Source organism: Erinaceus europaeus, chromosome 1 (genome assembly GCF_950295315.1).
Source record: "Erinaceus europaeus chromosome 1, mEriEur2.1, whole genome shotgun sequence".
Lineage (NCBI taxonomy): Eukaryota > Metazoa > Chordata > Mammalia > Eulipotyphla > Erinaceidae > Erinaceus > Erinaceus europaeus.
The window spans coordinates 25,131,030-25,140,907 of NC_080162.1; the positions used below are offsets into that span (position 1 = coordinate 25,131,030).

Genomic DNA, 9,878 nt, shown 5'->3' on the forward strand with positions numbered 1-9,878 from the left:
TGGCACACCTTATAGAGTGTTCATACTACTGTACATGAGGACCCAGGTTCAAGCCTGCCTAAAAGGGGAAGCTTCACAAGAGGTGGAGCAGTGCTGCAAATGTTCCCCCATGTCTCTGACTCTCTCTTTCAGTCCCTAAAATGGCCACCAGAAATGATGGAGTAGTGCAGTGCAGGTACTGATTCCCAAAGATAATTCTGGTGACAAAAAGACAAAAGCAAAAATATGTACAGAGAAGACAGCATAATGGCTATGCAAAAAGACTTTCATATCTGAGGCTCCAAAGTCCCAGGTTCTGTCCCATACACCAACATAAGCAGGGCTGATCAGTACTCTGGTATCTCTTCCTCCCCTTCACAAAAATAAGACAAATTAAATATTTATTTTAAAAAATTTTTAAAGAGAAAAGAGGAAATGGTCACTTAAAATCACCTTGTTCTACCCATCCCCTAGTATCTTTTGCTCTTATCTCCTTCCATTGCCCAATATGTCCCCTTGCTCACTGCCTTCACTCTGGGCCTGGATACCAAGGACTCCCAGGTTACGTTTCTACTTATTTTCCTTTCTGCACTCTAGCTGAGTAGGGCTGGTTAGCCCTGGCTGGACCACAAATGTTCTGGCTGGACCACAGATGTTGGAACCATTCTGTATACATCAAGCTTTCCTGCTCAGATCAGTCTCATCTGTTTTGAGGGATTCCTCCACATTTATGTTTCATTTAGAGATCCCTTTGTTTCTGAGACTCTGATGTATCTGTCAGCATTTAAATAATTTTGTCAGAGATGTCTAAGCCCCTAGGTAGAGGTGGGAAAGTAAATCAGCTATGTGACTCAAAAGCTGTAAGAATATGTCCACCCTTTCTTGCACTTCATTTTTGAAGTGCCTCATGGTATACCTCTAACACCCAAACTACCTGAAAATAAGTGAAAATTTGCCTTCCTTCTTTCGTAAAAGGTGATTCCCAGTCTTGTAGGAGAGCATGGTTTAGGATCTAGTGAACATTCACGGATCTTTCTTTTTTTAAAGAGGTTTTTTTAAGGTTGGTCTTAACTTTTTCTTCTTCCCCTACACCATTAGTTCATCAGTAGGGTTAAGAACAGCTACCCAACTCTGGTTTCTCCTTTGGAAACTACACTGCAAGTTTTGTTCCCATGGGAAGTATGGGATGGAAAGCTGACTTCTGGGATGGCTATTTAGTCAATTACCAGGAGTTGATGCAGTGTCCCCTGTGTCCCCAGGCCTGTGCTAGTAGACCTGTCCTGTCTATGGGGTAGAACACAAACACCTCACACTATAATTACAAAGCCACTCGGCAGCTACAGCTTTGCCCTTATCTCAGAGCTGCTAAGACTTGGTAGAGATACAGGACAGGCATATGGCCTCGGTAGCTAGAGCATCTGGCTTCCTATCTGACTCTGCTGTGTACTTGCCGGGAGGCCTTTGGCAGGTTACTTAATCTCTCTGTGCCTCATTTCTTTCTCTGTAAAGTGGTGAGTGCTGGCAGTAGTCAGAATGCGCCTCACAGAGTATTTGTGAAGATTAAGTGACTTCATAGATGAAAAGGACTCAAAACAGAGCTCAGTGCCCTGAAAGTGCTCCATTGCTAGGAGCAAGTATCCTTACCTCTCTCAGAGATAGACCTTCCTCCCCAGCCAGAGGGGAGCACTCCCTGTCCTCCTCCCCATCTCTGGACATCTGCTCACTGGAGTCTTCAAGGGTACAGATCATATTCCCTTCTTCCTTCTTTTTCATCTCTCTCTCTTCCTCCTCCTCTTAACAATGATTATAATCATTCATTGAACATTTGGTACATGCTAGTTACTTTTCAAATGTTATTTTTCCAAACTGCACAATAACCTGGAAGTCTCCAGTTTTATAGACAAAGAAACTCTAGGCTTCAGGGAGGATAAGCAAGTGGCCCAAGTAGCACCAAGTCACTTAATTGTTAAATGGTGGAGTTGTGCACTCAACTGTGGTCTCCTTACTCCCTCTCCCACTGTCTTGTTATCAAACAGCCACTCTCCACTACCCCAGTCTTCCTGGCTGTGCTGGAGTTCTTCATGGAGTGAGTGACACTATTCACAATACTTCTTGCTGCAGGTAATAGAAAATCCAACCCAAGCTGGCTAGCACTAGAAAAAGAAATTGTTTATAAAAGTAGCTCAGCCTCTCCCTCTCCCTCTCCCTCTCCCTCTCCCTCTCCCTCTCTCTCTCTTTCGTGTGTGTGTGTGTGTGTGTGTGTGTGTGTGTGTGTGTGTGTGTGAAAGAAAAAAATACAGATCTTGAGTGAAGTTGGATCCAGCACCTCATCAGTGTCCCCAAGGACCCACTTTTCCATGGTCTCTTTTCATTGCCCTGCCTTCTGCTATGGTCCTGGTATCTTCCTCAAACTGGATTCCATGTGGCCTCAGGATGTTTCAGCATCAGTTCAGGTGCCAGGTTAGATTCCTTTTAGATCCTGAGACAGAGATGTGAGAATGGCATCTCTTTGGGAAATGATCACAGAATAAGTAGGGAATTGAGGTAGAGAAGGGAAGCAGATGTAGAATGGTTATCTAGAAACCCCCCTTCAGGAAACTAGAGTACAAACCCACTGAGAAATTTTTTTTTAATTTTAATATTTATTTATTCCCCTTTTTTCTTTTTATTTAATTTATTTTGGGGGGAAATAATATTTTACATTCAACAGTAAATACAATAGTTTGTACATGCATAACATTTCCCAGTTTTCCATATAACAATACAACCCCCACTAGGTCCTCTGTCATCCTTCTTGGATCTGTATTCTCTCCACCCACACACCCCAGAGTCTTTTACTTTGGTGCAATATACCAATTCCAGTTCAGGTTCTACTTGTGTTTTCTTTTCTGATCTTGTTTTTCAACTTCTGCCTGAGAGTGAGATCATCCCACATTCATCCTTCTGTTTCTGACTTATTTCACTCAACATGAATTTTTCAAGGTCCACACAAGATCGGTTAGTTCTCTGTCCCCTCCAGATTCTGAGGGCAGTAGCAATGGAGACTCAGAGTTGCACTTGGTGAGTCTCAGGGGAGTCCTCTCCTCCCTTCAGCGGTCCCCTTGTTGGTGGAACAGGCTGGAGGTGGTGTCTCAACTGATAAAGTGCCAGACTGTTACCAGCCACTTAATCTCTCCCTAGGATCCTCTCTGTCCACCAGCCACATGTGTTTGTACTCACCGGTGATTTGGTGGGTTCCTGGAGTTGCTCTAGTCCTGTCTTGTTTCAATACCAGATGGTCTCCTTTGGTATTCCTAGTTGATCCGGGAAAAGAGAGGAGAGGAGAGAAGAGGAGAGGAGAGGAGAGGAGAGGAGAGGAGAGGAGAGGAGAGGAGAGGAGAGGAGAGGAGAGGAGAGGAGAGGAGGGGAGAGGAGAGAAACAGATCTGCTGCTGCTCGTAGCCCCGCCTCTGGAAGTCTTTTGAGAAAGACTTGAGAAACAGTAGAACTATGTGTCATAATTATCTTAGGAAGTAGCCCTTGTTCTTTTGCTCTGCCCAAGAAGATGCAATAGATTCAAGTGACTAGAAAAAAAGATCCAGACCAAAAAAAAAAAAAAAATACAAAAGAAAGGAAAGGGAAGACATCACCTAGGCTAACACTCCTCAAAAAAATCTCTTCAGATTCTGGCAATTCTAAATGGAAGCAGGATTTTCAAGTGAGTAGGAGAGAGTCTACAGAGGAGGGGACAAAGAGAAATCACAGTGGAAAATTACAACCCATTTGTGAATTGGTAAAAGGGTGCTGAAAAGGACAGAGGTTGCTAAGTGCCACCAAGTTGCAAGTGCCACTATGATTCCATCCTGACTTCCCTGGGCAGACCACCTCACCAGTGCGTCCCAGAACCTCACCTCTCTAGAGCCCTACTCCACTAGGGAAAAATAGAAACAGGCTGGGGGTATGGATAGACCTGCCAGTGTCCATGTCCAGTGGAGAAGCAATTACAGAAGCCAGACCCCCCGCCTTCTGCAACCCATAAAGAATCAGGGAGGAGGGCATCCATGGTAGCCCAGCGGGTTAAGTGCACATAATATGAAGTGCAAGGACACACACAAGGACCTGGGCTCAAGTTCCCGGTTTCTCACCTGTAGAGGGGTAGCTTCACTTCACTTTCACCCTATGTCCCCCTCCTCTCTCATTGTCTTTCTGTCCTATTTAATAAAATAGAAAAAATGGCCACCAGGAGCAGTGGATTTGTAGTGCAGGCAATAAGCCCCAGCAATAACCCTAGAGGCAATAAATAAATAATAATTTTGGTCCATACTCCCAGAGGGACAAAGAATAAGTAAGTTTCCAATGGACGGAGATAGGACACAGAACTCTGGTGCTGGGAACTGTGTGGAATTGTACCCTTGTTATTGTACAATCTTGTTAATCACTATTAAATAACCAATAAAAAAGGAATGTTATCCATAGCTCTAGATAAAGGAAGGAAGAAAGAAAGAGAAGTAGACAGGAAAGAATAAAGGGAGAGAGAGGTAAAGAGAAAGGATAAAAGGATGAAAAGAAAAGGAATGAAAGAGAGGAAGGAAAGGGAGAAAGGAGGAAGAAGGGAAAAAGAAGGAAGGAAGGAAGGAAGGAAGGAAGGAAGGAAGGAAGGAAGGAAGGAAGGAAGGGAGGAAGGGAGGAAGGGAGGAAGGGAGGGAGGGAGGGAAAGAAGGAGGAAGGAAGGAAGGTGGAGGAAAAATAGAAGAGGAGGAAGTCATTGGAAATGGGACAGGGGATATGACCACCGGGCATCAAGTGCATCTCTTACACCCAGCATGTCTGTGTTCAGTAGTGTCCATTGGGATAAGGGTAATCTCTCCCACATCTATCCCATGATCCCATAATAGTCCTGGGAAACACTCTAGTTTCTGCCAGGGCCCCATGTCCACACTCTCAACCTGTGTCATGTGAATACTTGACCCTGATTGCCTTAATCTTCAGTTACTTTCCATCCTGTGATGAGAGGTAGGTCAGGCTGACTGACTAAAGCAGATATGGGGAAGATGCCATGAAGCAGGTAGCAATGTTTGTTGTGTAAATTCTCCCTAAAACAAAAGGCAATGGGGCAATGTGGCAATGAGACAAAGGCAGTACTTCTTGGAAGAGGAAGAATGCTGAAACCTGGAAGCCCAGAGCTGGGAGAAGACTTTAAATATCACATAGACTAATCCAGTGGCACTGCTGCAGTCTCCTCTTCATCAGTCCCTCAAGGTAATAGGCAACCTCTGCTCTGTCTCTACCTCCAAGGAGAAGGAGCTCACTAACTCACAGAGTGACTCATACTTGTGCCAGAGGCATCTTTAACCACTGAAAGGAAACCTCTTGTCACATTGGTCTGGAATCTTCCTTTGAGTGTTTGTGGGTTTCCAAGATCATCTTTCTTTTGCTTTAAGTCTGCATTCTTCCATGATTAATTCCACTTTCCCCAAGATTTCTCTAACTTCTCACTGCTAGGCCTGTCTCTTCAGAGATGTTAGCCACAGAGGGGCCCCAACATCCACAGCAGGACACTGGGAAAGGCATTATCCGTGCTTCTTCCCTGGAAGCATAGGTCATACTCCAGGTCAACCATAGTTTACTGCTTTGAAACAAATGGTTTCAGTCACAGGGAGGAGCCTCAGCTCCCTCAGGGATGTGTTTATTTGGAGGATGTGACTTCCCAGACATACAAACACTCTGCCTGCCTCCCACCCCAGCAGCTCCCACAAGAATTCCAAAGTGCCAAGGGGATGGTAGAGGGTTCCATCTGACCACACACATTGATGACCCACACCCAGTCACAGCCCCTCCCCTCCCCACCACCACCTTAAAGGTCTGCGAAGGGGGAGGCAGCACATGACAATGGAAAGAATCTGATCTAACTCCTCCTGTAAAAGCCAGATCTGGAAAACAGGGAGAACTCATCTGCAGACTCTTAGGGACTATGAAAGTACCAAGGATATGCTAGGTTCTTATCAGGTGTGTATATTTTGGGGTGTGAGTGTGTGTGTGTGTGTGTGTGTGTGTGTGTGTGTGTGTGTGTGTGTGTGTGTATGTGTGTTTTAAGATTCGTTTATTTATTGGCTGGTTCTCCAGTGCTATCTCTCCTCAGAGGAGTGGAACTCGATCATGAGGAATTTCTTCATTATTCACAGAGTTCAGTGAAAGCCAGAAGGACATCTTTCAAAAGCAGAGACCAGAAAGACAATTCTGCGGATTCTTCCTATGGAATATATTCCTAATGTGGATGTTTCCTCTTTCATGTTAAAAAAAAAAGTGTGTGTGTGTGTGTGTGTGTGTGTGTGTGTGTGTGTGTACGTGTGTTATCAGAAGGGAAAAATTAAATTTCAAATGTTCTCAAGAAGAAAAATTTATTTATTTGCAAGAGAATGAGAGTGAACCAGAACAATCATTCTGGCTGGGATCCAACTTGGACCCTCATGCTTGCAAGTCCTGTGCTCTACCACTGGTCACCTCCTGGGCTGCTATTTTTAGTGATGGATTAGTGAAGACTTTCACTGGTGCTGGCCTGACTAACAGAGCCTATTGAAACAGTCGCTAATTCCATGTTTTTATAATCTTGCAATTTCAAAGGCACCAAATGGTAAATCTTCTATCATGGAAACACTCCTGAACAACTAGGCTACAGGTTCAGCTGATGGGATTCTGGGTAGACATTGTACTCAAGGCAATCTGCCCAGATGTTACTGGTCAAGCAAATCAAGCATTAAGTCACAGAGTGTCAAGGTCATATATTAGCTTAGTGCTGAGCTCTTGAGGTTAATAGATGGAGCCTTCAAGAGCTGTTATGGTAGAGAAGAGTAGCTCCCAGAGCCGGAGGGATGCTGAACAGCAACAAAAGGGAGGCTGGGAGAGGGGCTGCCTTGGTTTTTGGTGACTCTCTCTTCGTGCTTTTAGTCTTTTGGAAGTCTTGAACCACCTGCCTTCAGGCACTGTGAGCTAATTTATCAATCTAGTAAATCTTCCTCTTCACTCCAGCTACTCTGAGAAGGCTCCTGTTCTGTGCCCCTTGCTGTCCTAATCCTTTAACACAGACAAGATGGAAGCAAGAAGCAAATCTGTCATCATCCAGAAGGAATGGTGGTAAATGTTCTCTTATGTGATCTAGAAGTTTTTATGTAAACTTTTTTTTCAAGCCATTTTTACTTGTGATTAATAGTGAGTTACAAGTGTGTAAGATTATAGGGTATAGTTCCTCTCCACACCCACCACCTAAGCTCCGGGACCCTCCTCACCATAGTTCTCACAAAATCTTAGAGACAGTTTGTTTGCTTCCTTTTTGGTTTTTGCAAAATCGTGTGTTTTCTCTAGATTCCACATATGAGTTTTTGAGTTTTCACATATGAGTGAAAGCATAAGGTGGTTTCTTTCATCACTTATTTCACTAAGCATAATCACCTCCAGTTCCATCTATTTGGTCCCATATACCCCATAATTTCTTTTTTTGATAATATTTTTTAAGATTTTATCTATTTATGAGAAAGAGTGAAGGAGAGAGAGAGAGAAGGAAGCAGACATCACTCTGGTATGTGTGCTGCTGGGGACCGAACTCAGGAGTTCATGTTGGAGTGTCCATTGCTTTATCTACTGCGCTGCCTCCCAGACCACATACCCCACAATTTCTTTAGCCAGTCATCTGCTGATGGGCATGTAGGCTGCCTCTCTACTTCGGCTATTGTGAATAATGCAGCTATGAACATAAGGGTACATATATGCCTTGCACTAGTGTTTGCATGTCCTTTGGATAAGTGCCTAAGAGTGGTATTGCTGGATCATAAGGCACTTAAAATTTTATTTTTTAAGGTCTCTCTATACAATCTTCCAAAAGGACTGCATCAGTTTGCAATCCTACCAACAGTATAACAGAATCCTTTTTTCTCCACAACCTCTCCAACACCTGTCATTTCCTGGTTTGTTGATGTAGCCATTCTCACAGGTGTGAGGTGGAATCTCAGTGTAGTTTTAATTTGCAGTTCTCTAATGATAAGTGAAGTGAAGCATTTTTCCATTACATGCAACCTTCAAAAAATACATAATTCAGGGGGCCAGGCAGTGATGCACCTGGTTAAGCACTCATATAACAGTGCTTAACAGTGCTTAAGGGCCTAGGTTCAAGCCCTTGCTCCCCACCTGCAAAAAAAAAAAAAAAGCTTCATGAGTGATGAGGCAGGGCTGCAGGTGTCTCTCTGTCTCTCTTCCTCTCTATCTCCCCCTCCTCTCTCACTTTCTCTCTATCTCTATCCAATAATAAATAAAATTAAATAATAATATGTTAAAAAGAGAAAGATAAAAGACATATATATATATATATATATATATTTCAGTTACATGAAATTCATTCTATACCAAACTAAAGGCAACTGAAATACCCATCAGTAGGTGAGTAAATAAGAAGCTGTGATAGTTTGGAAATTCCTGAAAACATTAAAGATGAATCTACCATATGACCCAGCAATTCCTTTCCTAAGCATCTATCCAAAAAACACAGTAACACTTATCCAAGAAGATCTATGCACACCCATGTGCCTGGTAGTGCTAGTTGGAATAACCAACATTTGGAAATGACTTGAGTGTCCAATAATCCATGAATGGTTAGAAAAGTTGTGGTACATATGTACACAGTGGAATATGACACAGCTACAAGAAGTGATGGATAGGGGGTCGGGCGGTGGCACAGTGGGTTAAGCGCATATGGCACAAAGTGCAAGGACCAGCATAAGGATCCTGGTTCGAGTCCCCAGCTCCCTACCTGCAAGGGAGTCCCTTCACAGGCAGTGAAGCAGGTCTGCTGATGTCTTTCTTTCCCCCTCTCTGTCTTCCCCATCCCTCTCCATTTTTCTCTGTCCTATCCAACAATGACATTAATAGCAACAACAACAATAAAACAACAAGGGCAACAAAAGGGAAAATAAATAAATAAATATTACAAAAAGAAGTGATGAATAGTCTTCTTAGCTGCAACATGGTTGACATCAGAACAAGGTAAGCCAGAAGACTGAATACTGAGTGAGTGATCACAGATGGAATCTAAGAAACAAAGCAAAGTACAATGAAAGGGGAATCCTCAATGAACTGTTACATCTGACATAGGGACTTAGAAAAGGAAGGTAGAAGCACTAAGGAGAGCTTGGGGACCTAAGTCGCTCTGGTGGGACAGGATGAGGGTGCGATAGAGAATGAAACGTTCTAGCACTGTTTCACTGCTCATGAAGCTTCCCCTCTGTGTGAGGGACTGGGAGCTTGAACCTGGGTTCTTGTGTATGGCAATGTGTGCACTCAACCAAGTGTGCCACCACCTAACCGACTGTTTCCTTTCTAAACCTTACTGCCTTCCATTTCTCCCTCCTGCTCACCTAGGTACTATGCTATGTCCCTTGGACACACCAATTTAATCCCACTTTGACACATTGAAGCTTTGTGCTTCCTCTCCCTGGATTGCTCTTCCTCCTGACATCCTCAAGGCTGTCCTCCCTTATTTCATTCAGGTCCTTACTTGTCACGTCCTCAGAGAGGCTTGCCCTAACCATCTCTTTTTAAATAGCAGCTACTGACTCTTATCTCCTTGTCTATTTTTTTTCTCCTTAGTGCTTATCACTTTTTAGCATGTTATTTATTTTACTTATTGACTGATGATAGTTAATTTTGTGTGTCAGTTTATTGGGTGTCCAGATAACTAGCTAAACATTATTCTGGGTATATCTGTGATGACTTTTGGGAACAGATTAACACTTGAATCATTAACGCTTGTTCAAATAAGCAAAGCAGATGGCCCTCCCTAATGTGTATGAGCCTCACTCAATTCCTTGGAAGCCTAGATAGAACAGAAGACTGAGTAAGGGGAGTTGGTTGGTAGCACAGCGGGTTAAGCGCACG

General features: G+C 43.5%; 1 long non-coding RNA gene across 2 annotated transcripts in view; it reads right to left on the bottom strand.

Moving 5' to 3' along the window:
• Nucleotides 1–3,378, bottom strand: part of LOC132542387 (uncharacterized) — a 91,092-nt gene extending 87,714 nt beyond the window's left edge. For both annotated transcript variants that reach the window (XR_009553445.1, XR_009553444.1), the window contains exon 1: nt 3,199–3,378. This is a non-coding gene — a long non-coding RNA (uncharacterized LOC132542387). The remainder of the gene's footprint in view (nt 1–3,198) is intronic.
• Nucleotides 3,379–9,878: the final 6,500 nt, after the last annotated feature.